Source organism: Schistocerca cancellata, chromosome 1 (assembly GCF_023864275.1).
Source record: "Schistocerca cancellata isolate TAMUIC-IGC-003103 chromosome 1, iqSchCanc2.1, whole genome shotgun sequence".
Taxonomy (NCBI): domain Eukaryota; kingdom Metazoa; phylum Arthropoda; class Insecta; order Orthoptera; family Acrididae; genus Schistocerca; species Schistocerca cancellata.
Window position 1 is genome coordinate 731,150,476 of NC_064626.1, and position 23,866 is coordinate 731,174,341.

The following is a 23,866-nucleotide window of genomic DNA, read 5'->3' on the forward strand; positions in this document are numbered from 1 at the left end:
CTGTCCCCTAATTTCGCACAGAGAACGTTCGATGGTTTCGTTAAGTTATTCAAAGGTGTCGTTGTAAACTGTTTCAGTGTAGAATTAACTGTGCTCAGTGTCCTTGAATTCTATGTCATATCAAGACTTGATCTCAGACAATGCTCTTTCTATTATGCTATGTAAATATTGAAAGTTCTTGACAGATGAAAACGCTGTGCTGGTCTGGGACTCGAATCTGCGACGTTTGTCTTCAGGGACAAGTGCTCTACTGACTGAGGTATCCAAGCACTTCCAGGAGTGCTAGTCCTACATGGTATTTTCCGTATACTGACGAGATTCACGATCAACCTTCGACAACGATTGCGTCAGTTCCTCGTGTGCGACGTCAGTAAATGAAACTTGTCTAAATTTTTCCGTAAATAAAAGCCTTCCGATATAGGCAATTTGAAACAAAAGTTGGAGCGAAACTGGCAGTGATTAAAAGACGAGATTCGTATTCGAGAGCCGGCCGGGATGGGCGTGTGGTTCTAGGCGCTACAGTCTGGAATCGCGCGACCGCTACGGTCGCAGGTTCGAATCCTGCCTCGTGCATAGATGTGTGTGATGGCCTTAGGTTAGTTAGGTTTAAGTAGTTCTAAGTTCTAGAGGACTTATGTCCTTAGAAGTTGAGTCCCATAGTGCTCAGAGCCATTTGAGCCATTTTTGAAGCGTATTCGAGAGAAGCAGAGCTGAAATCTTCGTCCTATCGTCTTCATTTGGGTTTTTAGTAGGTGTAGTGAATCACTTCATGCATTTACCGACGTAGTTTCTTCGAAGTAGACCACAGAAGTTTTCCAGTCATGTAGTTGTCCAGTTGGTCTAGTAGCCCAAATTTAATGACCACGCAGCCAATTGGGCTCTTAAAACCTAATCGTCCTTTCTGATTTTTCCCTTACGGAAGTGGCGTGTATATTTAGGTCGTTACTTGACTGGCAGCTGATTACAACACGCCTACAAAGCCACTTAATGCTCAAACACGCTTTAGTGTCTAGGCAAAACAGCTGGAGAAGTACACCTGCAGACGTCACTCACACGGTCGCGCGCACACGCACACACACAAATACACGCACTCGCTGGTCTGGAGGAGGGATGGCATCTCGGTTTCCGCCAGAGGCTCGGCCACAGCCTGGGTGGGGGGAACAAGGACGAAGCGCGAGCCGCGGGCTCGCCACGGCCTGCCTGGGCTCAGTCGCCTGCCACCGATTGCCCGGTCAGCCCGCCAGACGCTGGAGGGCGATACTCGTAGGCCAGGTCGCCGCACGCTGCGCTGTCTACGCTCTACAGGTAGGCAGGCGCGGACACATCGCTATGTGGCGGCAGCGGCGGCGGCAGCGAGTCAGTACACACCGGCTCTCCAGCCGGCGGGTGCGCCCTCTCTGCGACGTGTTTACAGCGCAACCGCGGCCTTCAACCTCCCAGCCTGCATTCCTGCCCAAGTACTGCTGCTGCTCGCTACTCACCCGTTCCATTCGTTCCGAGTGTGGTTAAAAACTTGCGATTCACTAACTTGCCAGGAAAAAAACACGGCCCACGAAATTTCTAGCCGGCTGTATCCGTGTATTAGAGATTTCCCTATAGGCAGAGTTTTCAAGGTGCACACACACACACACACACACACACACACATACACATACACATAAATGATTTCGTGGGCGACTCGAAGAAACATGACAGTTCAACTATTGTTCGTGTTATTATTATTAATGTTATTATTAGCGAATTCTCCCAATAAATGGAGGATGTTAAGCAAATAGCTGAATCACTCTACTTTAGGTTCTTCTTCTTATTCCAATAGGCTGCCGTTCTTTCCGAGAAGGCTTGTTGACATTGTTCCGACCAGTTTGGTCTGTACTACCTTTGTTTTGCTTGCTCTGATGTAACTTCCCATGTCTTACTTTGTGTCTGAAGATGACTCTTTGTAAAACGTCGCTTGGTCTTGTGTTTGTGACTTTGTCCAGCCAAGGTGTTGAGTTCCTAAGTGATGCCACACAGTCTATTATCCTTTTTGTCAATCACTTTTGTGGTAGTCTATTGAGTTCACCTTTTCGTAATGTCAGATTTGATGCTTCAAAAATTTTTCTGTTGTTTTAATTGATTATAGCCTGTAACCGTGTGGGATATGTTTCGCTCCTGAAATTTTCCTAATGATCCTTCTCTTTTCGTTCTTGATTTCTTCAAGTTCGTGTTTTCTGTTAAGTGTCACTGTTTCGCTTTCGTAGAAGACTGATGGTTTTATGACTGTGTTGTAGTGCCGAATTTTTGTCTGTCTTGTTAATTATTATTATTATTATTACTACTACTATCGGTAATTTCCCCTTAAGGCGAGCGCTAAAATACAATCAGCTTTCACGGTCTTTTTTCTGTCTCCTTCTTTCCTCCCTAAAACCTCTCACATAAATACGGTTTCTTCTTCCACTCTTCTCTCCACTCCTTTCCTTTTTTCGCTTTGGGCGTTTAAGCAAATTTTTGTTTTCTCATTTTTCCTATGTATTTTTCTCCTGCCTATCATGTCTTCTGTGGAGAAGTTTACTCTCCTGAGATCTTCCTAGGTTTCCTTTGCCTAAGTGGTTTTCACTGTATTAGTCGCCACTACCTTAAAAATCTTCTTGGTCAGTCTGTCTTCGTTCATCCTACGTATGTGTCGGTAGAACTCAACCCTTCTTTTTCCTTTGTAATTGTCTCTTTTCTGTTCATATAGATCTTCTGTCGGTCTCTTTATCCAGGTCCCCTCTTTCTGAAACAGCCCATAGATCTTTCTCAGTATTTTCCTGTATTGTTTTTCTTTAATTTTCAGTCTTTCCTTGATTACTGCTGTTTCTGAGGCTTTGTACAAGTGTCTTTTAAGACTACTGTTTTATAAGGCCTTAATTTTGCGTTGATGGGTGTGCTTCTTTTGTTGGAGTGGTTCCAAGTATGTCAGCGTGCTTTCTGTAGTTGATAGTGTTGTGTATAGGGATCGAAGAGTTCCATGGACCACGGCGATACAACCCGGAAGAATTCTCGGCAGCTGAAACATCCGGTCGTGAAAGCCTTCATTGTATGATATGTATATTAATGAGTTGGCGGTTGACACTAATTGTTATACAGACATTATAAAATCCCTGTGGTGTTCAGCTGCGGCTGACAAATGGAGACAATAGTTATAAAAGCAGCCAGTTGTGTAACTGAGTGAGAATGAGAATTGAAACAGCCACATTCGTTCTGTCTTTAGTCAATCGAATGACAAATTTCGAATGAGAAGTAGGTAGGAGAGCCCAATCGATATGCGGCTCATTAATGGAAATCCAGATGCTCAACTCAGCAGCAGGTTGCGAGTGAAATCTCCCGTAGCTTTGTTCGATGAATCATCGCGGTGTTCGCCTTAAGCTGTATATAGAACCGTGGAGGGCCTAAAGTAAGTGGCCGGATGGGCCTTCGAGCCCATTCACTCTCACTACGGTGGCATATTTTGTTCATTGTTAGAGTGAGTCTGATCTGGTAGTCGAGGTGCTTATAGCCGATATATCAGAGTACCCTCTAGTGTATGAGCTCATATCAGGTTTGGCTAACATAGAATATCGAACGAACAAAAAGAACAGTGCACGGACTTTGATATACTAGACTCACTGGAGAAATAGGAATAGTGAAACATATAATTTGGTAGACACTCGAAAGAAAAAAAAACGGATGTTCCACTAAAAACCACTTATATATTACCAAGAATAAGATTACAGTGCTGAATCCATGTACACTGAGCTGCTCACCACGAACTAAGAAGGAAGGAAAATTAAAGTTTAACGTCCCGTCGATGACGAGGTCATTAGAGACGCAGCACTAATTCAGAGTGGTCAAGGATGGGGATATAAATCGGCAGCATCAGTTCAAAGAAACCATCCCGGTATTTGTCTCAAGTGGTTAAGGAAACGTCGAGAAATCTAAATTTAAGTAGCAAGACGATTCCCGAATGCATGTTCACTATCAAAACCGTGTGCCACCTCCTTCGGTACAACACAATAGTCCAAAGGGATAATCCGTATTGCATTACATCTAATACCGTTCGCACGGAGTGACATGGACCACCAATCTTCCGAGGATCCACCTGTGATTACTCCACATTCATACCCCAGAAGCCACCGTACGGTGTGTAGCGAAGGGTACTTTGCGCCGCTACTAGTCACTTCCTTTTAAGTTACACTCGCAGACAGAGCAAGGGAAAAACGACAGTCTGTATGCCTCCGTATGAGCCCTAATTTCTTGTCTCTCATCTTCGTGGCCCTTACGCGAAATGTATGTTGGTGGCAGTAAGATCGTTCTGCACCGGCCGGAGTGGCCGTGCGGTTCTGGGCGCTACAGTCTTGAGCCGAGCGACCGCTACGGTCGCAGGTTCGAATCCTGCCTCGGGCATGGATGTGTGTGATGTCCTTAGGCTAGTGAGGTTTAATTAGTTCTAAGTTCTAGGCGACTGATGACCTCAGAAGTTAAGTCGCATAGTGCTCAGAGCCATTTGATCGTTCTGCAGTCAGCTTTAAATGCCGTTCCTCTAGATTTTCTCAACAGTGTTCCTTGAAAAGAACGTCGCCTTCCCCCCAGGGATTCCCATTTGAGTTCCCAAAGAATCTTAATAGCACTTGAGGGTTGTTTGTACCTACCGACAGCAAATCTTTTTCTGTGTCTCCTTGAGATTTTTTCTGGAAACTACATAGTACTGATCGATTAATAGTTTTGCGGGCGAACTGGAGATATCGCTAGTACAATGGGCCAAAACTGAAAAGTTTCCAGTTTTTCACTGCAGTGAGTACAGAAGAAATCAAATTATTCTGGATTTGGTCCCCCCCGGAGGTTCGAGTTCACCCTCGGGCATGGGTGTGTGTGTTTGTCCTTAGGATAATTTAGGTTAAGCAGTGTGTAAGCTTAGGGACTGATAACCTTATCAGTTAAGTCTCGTAAGATTTCACACAAATTTGAACATTTTTTTATTCCGGATTTGTTTTTACTCTCTACTGAAGTCGAAAAATTACAATAAATCAATCGAAAAAATTTTGTGAAAAAATTATGTTCTTGGTATGGAATTTACTTTTATTGAACTTTTTAGTTTATTTCCGATGCTAATATTAAATACATACATTGAAATGCGAGTACGTAGGAAGTCAGACAGTGGTAACTCTTTTTTTCACTAATTACCAGCACACAGCATGTTGGTTGTACTGTGTGAACTATTTCATCTGCAACTTTATGGAGCTGAAAAAATTGCTGCAATTCGTCTGACCTCAGCGGTGAATAGAAGAAGACATGTAACGTGCTAAGAGAACTAAAATTTAGGTAAGGCAATGCAGAAAGATGATCCGCACAGAGAAAGTGTCAGTTGATTAAAATGGCTCATGAACCAGCCAATGACGTACCTCTAGCGACGAGATAAGTTTATCGGTTTCCTGCCAGCTATAGCGCAGTTTCCGGAGTCTGCTTATTTCCTCCCCCTTCACTAAATCTTCCGCGTTTTCATGTGCAGCCAGGCTGACATTTTCTGTTGGTATTAAAAAGCAATTAACCGTCCTGCCTCACTAGCTCCCAAACTAGCATGTTTACTTCGAAACTCCCTTTCCTTCGGAATCTTTAATACAGTGCTAGATAGTACCATTCGATTTCTGAATTCTGACTGGAACTTACCTAGTTTCCAATTCGTACGAGTTAACCAAATAATTCTTTATTAATTCACTGGGCGTGAGATGGTGTTACGTATTTCTATTGTTACAGCCTTTCTGCAGATGTTCTAACCTGATCGGGTGGCACATAAGTTCACTAATGGATTGATATAGTGAGTGAGTGTGTGTGTTTGTGTGTGTGTGTGTGTGTGTGTGTGTGTGTGTGTGTGTGTACGTGTTTTCTGTTGGCAGTTGTAATTTACGTTTCGTAATTAATTTATCGAACTATTGCTCCACTCTGAGGAAAAGTTAGGGCCAAACTAATTTTACGTTGTCAGCGAAATTCCAAAGAGCACATCTGTCAAATTCATATGATAGTATGACATATGATTCTAAAGGAATGTAAAATTGCAGGCTACCAAAAGATTTTAGAGTACATTCTACTGTATATATAACCTAACTTCATTTATGCTCTAGGAATATCAAATTTATTGGGAGGGGGGGGGGAGAGTGCAAAACCGGGAGTAATTGAAGTGATCATATAATTCGGGTAAAACTGAAAAGAAATACGGAAAACAAGGGTTCATAGGAGGGATTGCTTCCACTATGTCGCTCATTGTCTTTCGTGTGTGTTCTCTTATGTCAGTGTGTGTAGGTGTGTGTGTGTGTGTGTGTGTGTGTGTGTGTGTGTGTGTGTTTGTATGTGTGTGTCTATATGCAAATGACTTTACTTTTATGAAGGCTGATGTGTAAAAATAATATGTCCTTCAAGAAGAAGTCCTATATGTCTGGAAAGATCCATATTCTGAGCATTTCAAAGAGAATTTCCCCTTTTCGGTCTACTGAATTTATCGAAAGCAGCTTACTACAATTTCATATAGAGTCGTCATTGATTTGATATTCAATGCAACGACCACAGAAAGTTTCTAATTACAACGTAAACAACATAGTAATGCACGAGCTCTAACGAACTTTCATTTGTCTCATGAGACGTTCCTTTGAACATATCTTAAGGAAGGTATGGATTACGTGATAAGAGGTGAGTAAGTGTTATCATTGTGGGTCTGTGGATTACGTGGCATTACTCACTGTGCACACGGAATAGTCCGATAAATATAAAAGCAAGATCAGGAAGTTACGTCATACATACAGCAACAAGTAATGAAACAAAACGCTGACATCTTATCGGAATGTATTCTGTATAATCAACATATTGATGTACAGAAACAGCACAGCAGTCTGCGTGTGTCAAAGAAAGGAAATTCGATTACATCAGAACACCATGTGTAATACATCTAATTCTTTATTGACAATGACGGTCTTGATTCAGATGCTATACATAGACATATGAAACAAGAAATTGGAAGATTAGTGTTTTGCTCCCGGCGACATAGAAGACATAGGAAACGTAACCCAAGTTCAGAAGCAGAAATCATCTTGTTTGCAACTCTGGTCTTGGGTCGTTTACAGAAAACAGAGAAATCCTATCTTGGATAGTCGGAGAGCACTTGAACCGTCCTCCCGATTCCGTCGCACGGCGCACGGACGTGCTGCTAATACGAATGGCGGTAAAAGTCGATACGGCACGACAGAGGAGCCAAAGACTCACCCGTCTAAACTACCGCGCAGCAACAACACCAGCGACAGCAAAGTCCCGTGCGCCGTATCCTATGTAGGTGTGGCGATGCCAAGTGTGGTAATAATAATTTCCTTGTGATTTAATAGTAAATGCTCAAAGAGATATCTTTTAGTCACAAGTACTAAAAGAAATTAGTGCATCGAAAGCTATAATGTCGATAACAGTCCACATCTTTTACAGTAGAAAGAAGGGTACTGCTATGTGCGAAATTTGATTCCTACCTACGAGGCACTTCTACTTGCAGCCTGTAATTCTGAGTTTATGAAGGTATATATTGCTAGGTTAAGTAATTTTTACAAAGAAAAATCAAGTCTTTAGCATCCCGATGTTGCCCTTTAAAAAGCGCTGTTCATCGAAAGTTGTTCAGTACTTGCTTCAAGAACAATTTTCGTTACATATTAATGATTTGGAAATCCATATTCCTCTTTCATCTTACCGTAGCGGGTTTGACACTTTTTTAATAATCGTAAAAGACATTATCCAGTAGAAACTCAAGTAAAAAAAATGTAATCATTGTGATGGTTTTCTTTCATAAATTCCACGTTTATAAATAGTCATGACATATGAAATAGTCTTAGAAAAAAATTATACATCTTGAAAGTTTAGCATATTTTCAGTGCTCTGAAACAAGGGCAAGGAGAAGGATCTCTTAACTAAAAGAAGTGTGCAAATAAGAATGTCCACAATGCCAGACAGCACACAGATGATACTGCAGTGGCTGATCGAGGACTGTGTGTCATAAGGTGTGAATTTTCAAAGATTAATCTATACAGATTTCGAGACTGTACGGAGATCACAGTGCCACCTTTAAAATAAAACCCTCTTAGCAATAAGCTGTTTCTCTGTTGCATTTGTCATGCAAACGACTTGTTTACTTGAATGTTACTTGTAACACGAAAAACAAATGCGGGTTACAAACAGTGTTAGTAAAACTTTAAATTATATTCAACGTATAGACAACCATAATGGATGGTTTAATTGGCCGGCGACTTCCATCCAACTCTCAGAATTCAAGAGTTATGATTTCTCTACACATTCGGTATACAATAAGCTTCAGGGCACTGGCAGACGAGTGGAGGAGTTCTATTGTTACAGGTCTTATTGAGACTGACCTCGAACTCTGACTGGGTATTTTATGGAGCTGGAACCTGCGGCAGTGGCGCTATGGTTATCATCCTGGACCCTGTTCCGGACCAGCTAGGTCCTGCCATTTAACTTAGGTTGTTGGTGGTTGTAAGGAAAACTTTGAGCCGAATACCGCGCTGGTTTCCTAACAAGCTAACGGCATATTTGCCATCGCAAATCCGCCTGACCGGGCTGGTGTCCCTCCTCTAAGGACCTCGTAGCCGATCGTTGGACTTGGACCATGCTTCTTTGCAGCAACTGGTACAATATTTCAGACTTCATACCTCACACTGAATTCCCTAGCACGTATCGCTAGAAGCGACAAAAACAGCGAAGCACAAGCCAGGGAAGGGGCAGAAGGAAATAAAATGAAAAGAAACTTCGTTGGTCCAGGGGGTGTTGTTGTTGTTGTTGTTGTTGTTGTGGTCCTCAGTCCTGAGACTGGTTTGATGCAGCTCTCCATGCTACTCTATGCTGTGCAAGCTGCTTCATCTCCCAGTACCTACTGCAGCCTACATCCTTCTGAATCTGCTTAGTCTATTCATCTCTTGGTCTCCCTCTACGTTTTTTATCCTCCACGCTCCCCTCCAATACTAAATTGGTGATCCCTCGATGTCTCAGAACATGTCCTACCAACCGATCCCTTCTTCTAGTCAAGTTGTGCCACAAACTCCTCTTGTCCCCAAATCCATTAAATACCTCCTCATTAGTTATGTGATCTACCCATCTAATCTTCAGCAGTCTTCTGCAGCACCACATTTCGAAAGCTTCTATTCTCTTCTTGTCCAAACTATTTATCGTCCATGTTTCACTTCCATACATGGCTACACTCCATACAAATACTTTCAGAAACGACTTCTTCACACTTAAATCAATACTCGATGTTAACAAATTTCTCTTCTTCAGAAAAGCTTTCCTTGCCATTGCCAGTCTACATTTTATATCCTCTCTGCTTCGACCATCATCAGTTATTTTGCTCCCCAAATAGCAAAACTCCTTTACTACTTTAAGTGTCTCATTTCCTAATCTAATTCCCTCAGCATCACCAGATTTAATTCGACTACATTCCATTAGCCTGGTTTTGCTTTTGTTGATGTCCATCTTATACCCTCCTTTCAAGAAACTATCCATTCCGTTCAACTGCTCTTCCAAGTCCTTTGCTGTCTCTGACAGAATTACAATGTCATCGGCGAACCTCAAAGTTTTTATTTCTTCTCCATGGATTTTAATACCTACTCCGAACTTTTCTTTTGTTTTTGTTTTTGTCCAGGGGGTATGTAATGTTATTTCAGTGATTACGAAATCGAGACAAATTTGCAGAGGACTTAGCAGTATGAGCCCACTTTTCAGCATGACGTGACACCCTTTCTGGGCCGGGTGCGAGCACTGATTTGCTGAAAGGTTGTCGTATAGCCACTGCATCCTCCCCTGAGGCAAACTCGCTTATACCTTGGATACTCGCACTGGGGCGGTGCTGACATCCGAATTGGTGTCACACGTGTTCTGGTGGGTACAGGCCTGGCCATGTCGCTTCCTACAGTAGTACCTCAAAATCATGCAGACAGTTCACAGAGACATGTACCATGTGTGGACGAGCATTGTCATGGTGAAAAATGGCAACACGGTACCGTCGCATGAGAGGTAACACCTAAGGACGCAGACTGTACGTAACATACCACTGTGCCGTCAGAGTTCCCTTCAGTACTACCTTCCGCGTCCTGAAGTCATGCCCGATGGCTCCCCACATCATGACACCAGGAGTAACGCCAGTGTGCACACTGGGAGAACGGGACCCCTCCCAGGGCCTCTAGTCTGTATATTTCCGTCATTTTGCCGATCGGTTCGGTAGGCGAGCGGACCGAACGGTCTTGTTTTCGAAACAGAGCTCCAACATTATACAATAGGCATTTCGAAAGCGATGCCGAACGGTCCTAGCGACCCGAAACGCTGTTTTCAGTTCTCCTCGCGCCAACCAAAGAAAAGCAATCTGCCTCAGATCCGCGCATGGGCACTGCAGCGCCACGACGACACGAACTCGAAACGGCTAGCAGCCGTACGTAAAGCTGTTCATATTTCGCTGACAATGGGCTTCCATGAATGGATGATAATGGTAGAATTTTAACTGTGTTCTGGAAACTGTCGTAAATGTCACATTATGTCATTTTATTTTCATTCACGTAGACGTCTTGTTTTGGATTCTACGTTTGGGAATATGCTTACTGAATACGAAATTCAGATAAAAGAACCGAAAATGACGTCACTACCGAGACTAACCTGCTGCACCGATCGGTATGAACGATATAGAATAGGGCTCCAGGTCGCCGCCATACTCGCCGACGATTGTTATTTGGGGCAGTGCAGAAAAAATGTGATGTCATTCATCACAGTCCACACTTCCCGGCTATGGCACCACTCCAAAGCCAGCCGTTTGCGATGTGTCGTGGTGTTCACGGCATCCACGCATGGAATGGAAACTGCCTGGTTCGGCTGCTGCTAGTCTCCGGGGGATTACACACAACGTTGTAGGAAGTCGTTTACTTGCTCTCGAATGACAGGTGCACACGTGAAAGGGTTACGATGTGCCTGACGCACCATGGGGTGATTCCCCCTTGTGATGGTCAGACAGAACCTTAGCGGCGACTATGCCGGCCGTTACATTACCATGCAGTCCATCATTGGGTAACTGTCACATCCGTATGCCCCATAAATTTGGATACTGAACGATTGGATAAGCCCTCCAAACAGACTCCCAACAATGTGGTTACTTGCCTACTGTGCAAAGGAATGATACTCTGTCTCACACGAGTCATCATCTTCTCCTTCAGAGTTACCAGTCAATATCTGATGCTGCTCACGCTCCTTGTATTCTCTCCCAGATCTGGTAAAGAACAGCAGTACTGCACTCTGGTGATCTTCTACCTCTTGCATAGAACTGTAACACCAGTCATTTAGATACCCATCTATAGTGTGCATGTCAACGAAATTATATTGACACCGTGCTTCACTTTTTCTGTCAGACTGTGCGTGTTGTTGCAACGTCAGCAGATGCAAGCTTTCCAGCAGTTACACAAAACTAACGATTACTTAGCGCCCCGAAGTGTGTGTACTTACGTTACTAATTTATCTACATTTACGTGCATGCTTCGGAAGCAAATGTACACTGTACATGTGAGGGTACTTAGTGCTAGTATTATCGTTTTATCGATTAATTGATTCGTGTGCTGTGTGCCTATTATAGTAAAAAGAAACGGCAAGTAGAGGACAAAGAAGGAGATAAGTAATTGTAATAAACATAGGTCCGGAAACCAATGGCTTCCTGGATGCAACGTATTACGACTGAGTCCCTGAGAATCCAGACTGGACATACGTGCGTGAGGACAAATATAATACAATAGATGTTCCACGGCCACAGTTCATGGGAAGGCACGATGAACCACGCCTCCTTATCAATGCCCTATACACTTTAAAAAACCCCAGGCGTGTTCCGAATACGTTGACAACCATCCACAATGTATTCCCGGAGTTATCGGCGTCATCAACAGGGTTGGAATACACCAAAGCATTTAAATATCCCCAAACAAAAAGTCCAAACGTAGTCTTAGACGTTAACAGTATAGTAACGCTGGCATGGCGGCTGTTGCACATACTTTGGGTCAGGGAAACCATTGGTTCCCGCACCTATATTTGTCAGAATTATTTGCTTCTTTCACTGTCTAGCGAAATACGCTGTACACTCATTTGAAGGCTCCGTACTCAACCTTCTATCTACTTTATTCCCATTATACCTGTACAAGATTTACAATGGTGCCAGTAAAACTGTCGCAGTCCTCTTTGAATACTGGTCCTCTAAATTTACGAAACTGGATTTCAGTACAACGATGTCGTCTCCCTCATAAAGATTCCCAGTTAAATTTTGTAATGACATGTGCTAGAAATTCGCATGAATTAGACAGACCTATAGCCATCCTTTGAATTCGTTCGAATTGCTAATACTGCCACCTCGTATGCGATTTCCTTAAGGCATATAACGCATTCTCTCAGAACGCAGCCGACAATTCTGTCCTCCATTGGCACTGCTTACCGCTGTTTTCGGTCCCTTTTCAATACAGTTTCTTAGACACCCCTAAATATTTAAACAATGGGCGGGCTTCTGAACTTCACCGATAATCTTGTAAAAGGATACTGTAGGAATTATTCTCTGTACTATGGGCGCTATTTTGTATCTGACGACAATTTTATAACCTCCACATATCAGCTGAAGCGCAACGGGAACATGAGATGCACAACAGGCCTTCAGTAAAGAGCTAAATTATTAAAAAATCGAAATCATGTTGTCCTGTGCACTAGACGCTCTCAGTGCTTCATGTTTCGCCTAAATGAACAGTTAATGGATAGTGTTAGTAACTGAGTTTACGTTGGAGCTGGAGTAAAAGTTCGTGTACAGTCTAGAAGAACGTGGAATTTTCCGTCTTCCTGTGAGCAGCACGGATGCTATTTGTTACCTTGTGCCCTGACGCGGAACAAATCCGATTTTAGCATTTGAGAATTACGACACACAGTGCCACATAATGCCACTGAGGCAACCGTGGCTTGCTGGGTACCATTAGGAAAGATACTGATGGCAACAGGGAATCGTGCGCTCTCGCGCCTGTGTTTACTGTATAAATGATGTCTACAGGCACAAGTAGTGTGTCGAGGTCCGCAAATGCTCCTTCTTATGTGTGAAATAAATACAAGAAGAAATGACAGGCTGACGTCAGAGCCAACACTCACGACGCCTTCCAAGGGCCGTCAAGAGTCTCTTCTGCTGACGGGAACGTCTTTTTGATGCCGTGGAGGTGTCGTCAACAACAAAACGCCAGACATGTCATTCCTCGGATTCTAGAAGTATTCCGGGTAGTTACAATTTAACTGCAACTACTCACGGAGCCCCGTGTGGCAGTGAAACTTGGTAGATATGCTAATGCGTTAATGCGGAACCGATTTACACAAGAAAACAATTTATTCCAATTGTGGCCACCAGGTGCAAATCTTTTGCTGTACACTGATTGTATGACGGTATGACATTCACGCTGTCATTTCAGAAGCCTCATCGTGAGTGAACGGTATGACTGTCAAGGAGAGAGGCCGTGCGCTGTTAGTGAAACTGTCTTATGGGAACGGCAGCAATTACAGTGCTGCATTGAGAGATTACCGCTGTAAGGTCTGAGAAGAAGCCCCATCTCATTAAATGGTTTAAAGAAGATGATAATGAAATCCGATAGCACAAGTGAGTTGGTGTGGTACCTAGAAGAGGAAGGCGTGCTATACCGGTGGAAGTTATTGACCAAATTGCTGTTGCTGTAACTGGCCATGCAGTAGTGCTAGTGCTCGAGCAGCGTCACGAGAGTTGTCCATCCCACGACTAACAGTCTGGAAAGTTTTGCAGTCTATTTTACACTTGTGCCGGTCCAAGATCCAGACGGTGCACCAACTGACGCCCCATGATCCGTAACAATGTTATGAATTTGCTCTTCGGTTTCTGGCACGGATCGAAGATGGACATGTGGTCAGGCAATACTCTATGGAGCGACGAGGCACACGTTACACTCCAGAGCGTGTTGTGCACGCACAGTAGTTGCACTCGCCGTATGTGACTGTGTGGTGTGGATTAACGGGCCCTTTATTCCCGGTGCATTCTTCTTTGAAGATAAAACATCGAGAGGACATGTCAGGTGTACCGTGACGTCTTCACGTTATCAAGACCTCCTTGCACAGCATGTCATTCCTGCTGTGGAAGAGCGCAATTGGGTGGAAATCACTGTTTTCAGTTAGATGGGGCAACACCTCATGTCGCTCGCCCAGTGAAAGATCTGCATAATGCAACCTGCCACCCATGTGTTATCTCCAGAGGTTTTCTACTTGCATAGCCTGCAAGATCACCTGATGTAAATCTATGTAACTTTTGGCTCTCGGGATATTTGAAAAGGACCCGTTTACCAGAGACACGTCCAGTCTCTACATGATCTGAAAGCCAGTACACAGGAACACGTTTCTCTGATTCCAGCGGAACTGCTGCGAGCAACTGGTTCAAATGGCTCTGAGCACTATGGGACTCAACTGCTGTGGTCATAAGTCCCCTAGAACTTAGAACTACTTAAACCTAACTAACCTAAGGACAGCACACAACACCCAGCCATCACGAGGCAGAGAAAATCCCTGACCCCGCCGGGAATCGAACCCGGGAACCCGGGCGTGGGAAGCGAGAACTCTACTGCACGACCACGAGCTGCGGGCCGAGCAACTGGTGATCGCGTCGTTTTATGGAGGCAGCATCTCGTCGACATCTTCATTGCTCATATTGAACAAACTATGTAAACGGCGGTTAATAGTGAAATCTATATTATGCCTTCCTCACATGTTTGACATTTTCTGCTCATGCGCCGTTCCTAATCCATTAAACATGGAAACATTTATGTGCGTCTTTCTTGCATTCACAACGCCAGATTTGCACCTGCTGACCGAAGTTGGAACTAATTTTTTCAGCGTAAATCCGTTCCGCATTAACGCTTTAGAACATCTACCAACTTTCGCAGCCATATGCTAATTACAGCCCACGGTGGACCTTTGTGAGTAGCTGCACTTTAATTATAACCACCCAGTAAATTGTGTACCACCGCAGTGCGTATTTGCCATTATTGTGCCGAGGTAGCCTGCCTTAGATCTTCAAGAATAACAAGCAGCCTTCAAGTAACAACCAGCGTACCGAAAGTTCATGATTATCAACTTCATTCACAACAGCTGTCATTTTTGACAAACTTCTTCAGAAGCGTAAAGTAAATGTATTCTACAAAAAATATCTGTACTGTAATGGGTTTATTTGGAGAATAGGTTCATCATCATCATCATCATTGTGTTCTCGCAAAACCATTCAATGAGAAAAACATGTGCACGAGGAAAATGAAGTAGCAATATCAACTCAGCCAAACGATTAGTCTTCTACAGCAAAAGAAAATGACGAAGTGTTCGTTGTAGTCAAGTGACAGAAAAATTAGGACAAATACCTAATCATTTTACCACAGACGATCAAGCATCGATAGCTGATCTAACCAGAAATATCCTGGCTGACAACGAAAATGAGGAAATCAGGCTTGATCTGGACAAAATAAGAGCACCTTATGCACGTACAGATGTGGATGTTGTGGAAGTCCTGCTATAAAGAGCGTAATCAAGGAGATAGTCAAGCTGAGAGATGTTATATTGGGCTTTCCTAGCGGATACTATAGGAACTGGGTATTATATTTATCATGACCTTCATCTGAATAGCAAAGGTAAGGACAAGGTAATAGATCTAATTAGCACAAAGTATAAGGGGGTTCACCTGCGTACAAAATCAAATCCTTTTGATTAATAGGGAGTTGGATGAGATATCTGTTTTGAATTCAGTCCACAGTGTTAAAAGAAATTAAACTGACGGAGGCTTCCAAATCATCGTATGACAGTAGAGGAAAATTAGAAAACTTGCTTGCTCAGAGTATAAGGATGGTAGGAAATGAAACAGAACAGTCGTCAAAATATTTAGAAGCTCATAGTAGTAAGGAAGAAACTAAAGTCATTTGTCTGTCTCATCGCAACATAATTACAGCCAAAAAATCTTAAAGCAAGTCGCTCCATATTAGCTGGACATTCATGTAGACCCGATAGGTTAAAGGTGAATATAACATTAATAAAAATGAGCTTACATTCAAATCCATAACAATAAGTAAATTATTTGTGTCATGTACTTATGTATTAATACTGGACAGCGTTGTACTTGTTCTTTTAACCATATACAGTATGAGTGTAAATTCAGAAATTCAGAAATCATCCAGTTATATAAAGATCAGAACGCTGAACCACGTGCTTGTATGTTAGTATTAGACAGTGCATTTATCGTTCAAGCGCACAAGTTGGGCAATTAGGAAACATCCATGAAAAATTTTGATGACTGATTGTGCTGTCTGTCAGACAGAAAGAAAAATGTTTATTGATTAGTGGTTATTTTCATATAAATTGATCAAAGATTCCCGTAGAAAAGGTGATCTAGAGACGCTAATGGACACTTACATTTATTGTATCATTAATATTCGAGTTGCTCAAGATAGTGATACCGTAACAGACAAAGTATTCATACAAAATAACCAAATCTATACGTCGGTCTAGATATGTTTCTTGTTGGATCAGGAGGAACAGTTTGTCACATTACATAACTTATCACCAGGCACAGTCCAGAGACATTTAAAGTAAACAATATGGATGGATAATGATAAAATATTTTAGAGAAAGCTTAAAAAATGTCGTGTGAGGTCAAATTTGCGTCAAATGTGCGTCAGACAAATGCCAACTCGTTAGTTCAACATATTTGTAATTGGATTTTATAAGTTTTTGAAAGCAATTGTCATAACAACAAGAAATTCAATACTAGAAATTCTTAAAAAAAACGATGATCACTGAAGGTATCAGAGCTTCTTCAGAACGAAAAAGGGACATCTACAATAGTGTTCAGAAATACTTTCCTGCTATAAAAAGTATTGTAACATATTAAGAAAAATTGAAAGGTGTTTTTGGAAAGCCTGCAAGCATGTAATTCATGATTTAAATAATGAAACACTGCATGAACTATGTATTTTTTCATACTAAGTACGACCCGTTTCGAGAATGTATTGTCATTATCAAGTGCATACTTCTACATACACAATAATTATATAAATATTTGCTCTCGATAATGAGAATAAATGCCCGATCATGTCGTGCTAAGCATGAAAAAATACAAGGCTCATGCAGTGTTTAATTATTTAAATCATGCGAATTGTAGGGAATATGGACTAGTGTCAGTAGCTGTACCGGACCATGAACTATAATCATCGTGGAATAGTGTTAAAAGAGACGGACAGAAGTCATAAAAGATGACATTCGTTTCTACTAAAGACAATGAAAACTTTATAACACAGTTTATGTGTGACAGAAATTTGCCTTTGTCTTAAGATATCTAGGAATCATGAAAACTTAAATATAAACAACCGGCCGAGGATTTGAACCGTCGTCCTCTCGAATGCGAGTCCAATGAGCTGATCACAGCGCCACTTCGTTCCGCCAGAGTCATTAGAGACAAAAAATGTGTTTTCATTTCTCAAAGACTGTGGAACGTGACTGGCCATTTCGTAGCTTGCTGAACCGCCATGGCATTCTGCTTCCGCTGCAAGAGTTTTGCTAAAGATAAACAGCCGTGTAAATCGAGAACCGAACAAAAATTAATGACAAACCAAATCCTAACACGTAACGCATGAATAAAACATAAATATTTCGACGACTTTTATAACAGGCTTAACAAGTAATGCTGTCCTTGTACTGAAGGTTACTTTGAACTCCGCGATGTTGAAGTTATTATGGCTTTCCCTTCCTCCAAGCATTTATTCACTTAAACCGCCTGCTATAGGGACACCCACAATTAAAAGTGGACACTGGCCATGTAAGCGTTTTTCACAGCTACAAGTCATTTCCAGAAGTGAAAGAGCCGACTGGAAATCGAAAGCCAGCCCTTTGGATTTTTAATCTGGCACCCGCCCACAGTCACCAAGCCACACTGTCTTACGGTTGAAAATAGTTTTGACACTGTGAGGTCAGCATCCCGATATGAAAAGAATTCATATTTTATGTTAAATTTACATAATATCGTCCCAAGACCTACCTCAACAGTGACCTGTAGGTGTGACACTGGAAATTGCTCACCTCGCCATGTTGGGCTCGCTGCCGTGGCAGGCTGGGTGTGTGAAGCGAAAACTTGTTCCACGGGCTAAGCTAATAAGGGGCGCGGCCCAAGCCAAATTTAGATACTGCCCTAATGAATGATACCCGGTTTTTTCGAAACTATGAGGCACCTATATTCAGTATTCATTTATTTCTATGTACGAAAGAAAATGTCCTCACCAATTCACTGACTCATCATCGCCCAACCCAAAACACTGATAGAAACTTGAAATTTGGTGAAGGTGTTGATATTACACTGAAGGCATCGTATAAGAAGGTATTTTTCAAAATAGGATATGAAACATTTTTTTGAAAATATGTCGCTATTAAGGCAATTTTGAAGCTATAACTACGAAAATTGGTATTTGATTTCTCCTTCAGAAATAAAAAAAAATACGTGCTTCAGGATTTTTGGAAATTCAGCCAATAAGAGAATGAAATAATGGGGAAAAGTTTTCTTTGGAAATAAATCATTATTGAAGAACTACTAAAGCATTTTTAAAGCTACATCTATGAAAATTGGCATTTGGCTTCTCATTTAGGAATAAAAAAATACGTGTTTCAGAGTTTTTCGAAATTTAACTCCTAAAGGGGTGAAATAGTGGATGAAAAGTTTTGTGAAAATATTTCAGCATGAAATCATTGTTAAAGCTAAATCTATGAAAGTTTATATTTGGCTTTTGGGTTGAAAAAGAAACAGATACGTGTTTCAATGTTTTTGAAAATTCATTCCCTAAGAGGTTGAAATAGGGGATGAAAATATTTAAGCATAGGAATATTGTGAAATTTATGTACCGTGTCTACTGATGCATGTATTGCCAATTATAGATCAGGCACTTTCAGTGCAGCCTTTATAGGTCAGGTTTGACATGAACCAGTTGGTTCGAAACTAGTAGCCAAAATACATGTACTGCAATTGTGATAGATTTGTAATAAATACTCCAAGAGTGATGAATGTTTATTATCCTACATAAAGTCACTTTTCATCAGTTTTATGTCTCGTCGACGACCACGACATTAGAGACCGAGCACAAGAGTTGGATTGTGCAATGGTGGGTAAGGAGATTGGTCATGGGGTCTAACAAAAGAGATCATCCTTGTATTATCCTTACGTGATTTTGGGAAATCAGTAAACTTTAAATCTAGACGGCTAAACAACACTGCAGATAACTTTAGGCCGTCTTTAAGTTACTAAGTTGTAGCCGTTGCAGCCATCAGTTCGACTGATCGATGACAGGATAGACACAGCTCTCCTCTGGGTACACGTCTTTTCACATCTGCACAACAGCTCTCCCCTGCATCCACTTTAACTTGCTTACTGTATTCAAGCCTTGGTCTCTCTCTCCACAAATTAAAGTTTTTATTTGTTCTCCCTTTCCATGTTTCTCCTAAGTTTTGTTTAGCGCTTGCTCAGTGCACAGATACAGTAATACGAGGGATAGGCTGCAGATCAGTCCCAGCGCTTCTCAGTTACTGCCTCCCTTTTATTTCCTTTGACAATTATGAATGCAGTCTGGAAGCAGTACAAGTCTTAGATAACCTTTACTTCCTATATCTATCTTATATTAAATTCAAAAGATTATATTTAAGGTAAAGTTATAAGCTTATTGTATGTCGGCAAATGCTATAAAAGTGGGTTTGTCTTCCTTAAACCTATTCCCTAACATTAATCGTAGGGTCAGTATTGCCTCCCATGTTGATACATTTCGGTGATGTTCCATCAGGCAAGATTCTAGTCCCTACATCCTTTAACATAAGTCGTATTAGTATTTTACAATCATGACTTATTAAACTGATGGTCCGGTATTGGAGTTATTTTTCTTGAAGTGTGAGGGTGCTTTGGTCGTCTCACATGTTCTGCATAGCAAGCGCACCTGTTCTGTCGAGGTTGGTTCTCCCAAGTATGGGATCAACTCCAAGTGCCTCGTTTCCATTTAAGCCTTTCCGTGTTTTGTCAAATTCTTCTTGCAGTACCGCATCACACATTTCATCTTTGTCTATTTTCACTTCTCATTCCACAACGTTACAAGTTACCTTCCTTAGTTCAGCCCTTCCCTGTAGTCCTTCCACCTTCTAGTCTTGTGTTCTTTGGTTTTTGCTCGTCACCTCAGCTCTTGACGCTTATACAGTGTCTTGTCTTTTTTTCCAAAAGTTGCTTTAATGTTCCTTTAAGTTACATCTACCTTTATTATAGCCTTGAATGCTTCTACAGTTTTGTTTACTTTTCTACCCATTTCCGATTTACCAGTTTGGACTTCCAGCCAGTTTCACATTTTCACCTCCATATTCAATTTTACCTTTTTCCTGCGCTGGATTTTTAGTTTTTCTTCAGCAATCAAGTTCAGCATCTGCTGTGTAACCTCAGCTACCTTCTGCGCATCATCTGTAAACAGGAAAGTTCGTATGCCATTGTTGGACGGTGTTTTCCATATGTGGTTTTCGGACGATGAGGACAACACACACATACAAGTTCCCAGCGGCGAAAACACTCAATTCGGGCGCGAATCGAGCCCGAGGTGCACTTGTGAAATGTCGGATTCTCGAGACAACGTAGATGGACGTTTGCTTGCCAGGTGATGATGCATCAGGAAAAACATTATCACTGATACACAGCATTAGGGACAGGTTACTTGAAATTTGGTCGATGTTCACCACGTGTTTCAGTTTACTGCGCGCAATGGAAGAGCTGCAGTCCGATGCTATGCTGACACTGAGCTGTTCCCGCAGCGATGGCAGCCACACCACAGGTACTTTTGTATCAGCAACTTTCGCAACTCTTCGTGAGTCAACCTTCAATAATGTTGTGTATCGCTGCTAACGAGAAACTAACACTGCAGCAAAAACAAGTCCGACACAGAATCACGCAGCTTGAAGGCGAAGAGTAGAGAGGGCTTTACAGTTACCTGCAGCAAAAATCACGAGAGAATGGAACAGGTCTGTTTTCAGACAACTCACACAGAGCATCCCGTCTAAATTTGTACTGCTGTGCAGATATTTTCAGTGAAATACAAAGATAAAAATGCAATTTCTCTGTAAGGAGCCACCGGAGTCAATACTAACTTTACGCCAAAATACCCTGAAATCATCCTTGAACAATCTTCGAAATTCTGTCGGTGGAGTTCGGATTCACCCTGTATATAATTTTTCTCTTTATTTGTCTAAACGTGATCAAAACGCTATAGCGTCAAGAGGGCAAATGTGTCCGATGCAGTTACGAAATGCTACAGCGGCGGTCCAAAATTTTCTACTCCGCGATACGTTCTTGCAATTTAAGCATCTGTCCACTGCGGAGTAGAAGGTGTTGTCACTGGTGGAAATCGTCCTTCTTAGACTGCGAGGACGAGTTCTGATGCTGCGTATAAATTATTCCGTTGAGTGCAGGCTTTTGAAAGAAGAAAGAAAAGACCTAACGTACATATTTAGGAGTATATAAAAAGGAGATGTCTAGTATTTCACAGATAAGTGATTGAATAACCTGTAAGGGCGAAAGCTCTGCAAAGAGTGGTTTCAGAATGCAACAAAAAACCGAGTTAGATAGTAGCAACATTTTGAGAAATACTGCGCTCTACTGGATGAAAACGTGCGACATTGCGACTGAAGCGCTCCAAAACGGTTTTCATGAAGTAAGAGCAGAATATTTTCCAGAAACACCATATTTTTGTATTAAGTTGCTGGTTTACGTGTAAGAAATACCTGTACTTAAATTACAGAAAAATGTCACCTATATCCATACTTGTCAGAGAGAGTACACGCATCTTTTACTTCGATGCTCTTCGACCCACTTTATCGCCCTCTATTGAACCTCTTCATACTTCGCAACAGTTGTTTCATCGTGGCGTCCTTTAAAATCTGGAAACAAACGACAAGATTCTAGTACAGCAAGATTTGAACAATACGAAGAACGCGGAGGACTTGCCGCCCAGAGCACTGCAACAGTGGTCCTTTTGTGTCAGAGCCACAAGGATCATGTTGAGCGATGAACAGATTTCCCGCGATAGAAATTCTCGCTGTTTGTTTTGATTAGCCGCACAACGGACACCAGCCTTTACATGCGTCCTCGAAACGAAATGACTCCTATGACATACTTTTCTGTCCCAGAACGTGGTTGCCAAGACTTACCAGCGTAATGGTCTTTGTAATTGTAAATGCATGTGGCCACTCTGTTTTAACTGTTTATTTTTGAAATAATGATATGTAAAGAATTGAGATAATGAAACTAGCAGATCGTTTTGACTGGTTGGGGAAAACAATAAGTAACGAAGGTGTATGTAATGAGGACATAATATATACACTGGCAATAGCAAGAAAAGATTTATTGAAGGGAAAGATTCTGATATTTAATACAAGTTTAAATGAGGTAGAAATTCTTTTCTGAAAGTATTTGTCTGGAGTGTACCCTTGTACTGAAGTGAACGAGCGCTATAAACAGTAGAACCAAGAAGAAAATAGCAGCTTTTGAAATGTGGTGCTGCAGAAGGAGGGTGGATCCTGTAACTAATGAGGAGGTACTAAATCAAAACTAGAAAAAAATAGATTTATGACACATTTTGACTACAAGAAGAGATCAGCCGATAGGGCACATCCAGAAGCATTAAGGAATTGTCAGTTTAGTGTGTAGAGTACAAACTTTAGATGAAGACCAAGATCTGACTCTAGTAGGCAGGTACAAATTGGTGTAGGTTGTAGCAATCACGCAGAGGTGAAGAGCTTTGCTAAGGATAGAATACCGTGGAGAGTTTCATCAAACCAGTCCACTGACAATATTCTTAAAAGAACATGTTAGTTACCAAGTTTTATTACCCACAAGAAAAGAACTGAAAACCGTTTCGCTATTTCGCCACAGGACAAATTTCATTTAAACTTGGCGCTTAACGAAATGACAATAGTGAACTCGCTTTCGAAGCGTAACATTGACTCTAGAGACCTCTGATGTATGGACATACTTAGTACGGACAGTAGAGGAAACGCTTCTGCTTGCAGATTTTATAACGTTTTTATTATACATGCATCATTACTTTCTAGGTGGCCATTGTATTTGGGTCAACTAATGCGAAGATTAGTACTCAACATGAAATTTAAGGTGGCGAAAAAACCTCTGAAATACGTGCCTACCGTTTACTAATAGACGGTTCTGTCTCCGGAACACAGATCAGATATTTCGCTAAGTGACCATCGCTTCTTTAAGTATTTCCTTCAGTTTCTTCTGGAAGAAAAATTAATAAATTAAGTGCATCTAAAATTTCCATCGAGGATTTTTTTCTATCGAAAATGTTGAGTTTCTTGAAAAGCATTATTGATGCACTTATTCTTCTTTAGTAGAGTTACTGTTGAACTATACCTTCTAGTCGAATGAAACTTTCACCATCAAATCTCATATTTCACATGCTGATACTTGTCGAGGAAGCACATGGCTTATATTTATGCTATGGGCTATGTCACCGTATTAGATACGTAGTCATGGGAAGAAAGTTCAACACAGCTCTCATACACATATCTTCGATCATTTGATGGTTGAATGTCTATGACATGTAATTCGTGCTTTAGTAAACTTCCTATTTAGAAGGGTACAGGGATACAGCTGAATCTGGAGGTACTGCTCAAAAGACCGGTTTGGTAAACTGGACTTGTTTATTGGTCACAGATAAGTAACGTGGCCAATTTTCGGTTTCAGTTCCACATTTCAACTTCTTGAGATAGT

At 41.6% G+C, this 23,866-nt stretch overlaps 1 protein-coding gene across 1 annotated transcript in view; it reads left to right on the forward strand.

The window, feature by feature from the left end:
- Positions 1-1,222: 1,222 nt before the first annotated feature.
- LOC126185281 (carnitine O-palmitoyltransferase 1, liver isoform-like) overlaps positions 1,223-23,866 on the forward strand; it is a 129,350-nt gene continuing 106,706 nt past the window's right edge. The window contains exon 1 of the mRNA XM_049928116.1: positions 1,223-1,305. The gene's annotated coding sequence lies outside the window, so the exon portion shown is untranslated. The remainder of the gene's footprint in view (positions 1,306-23,866) is intronic.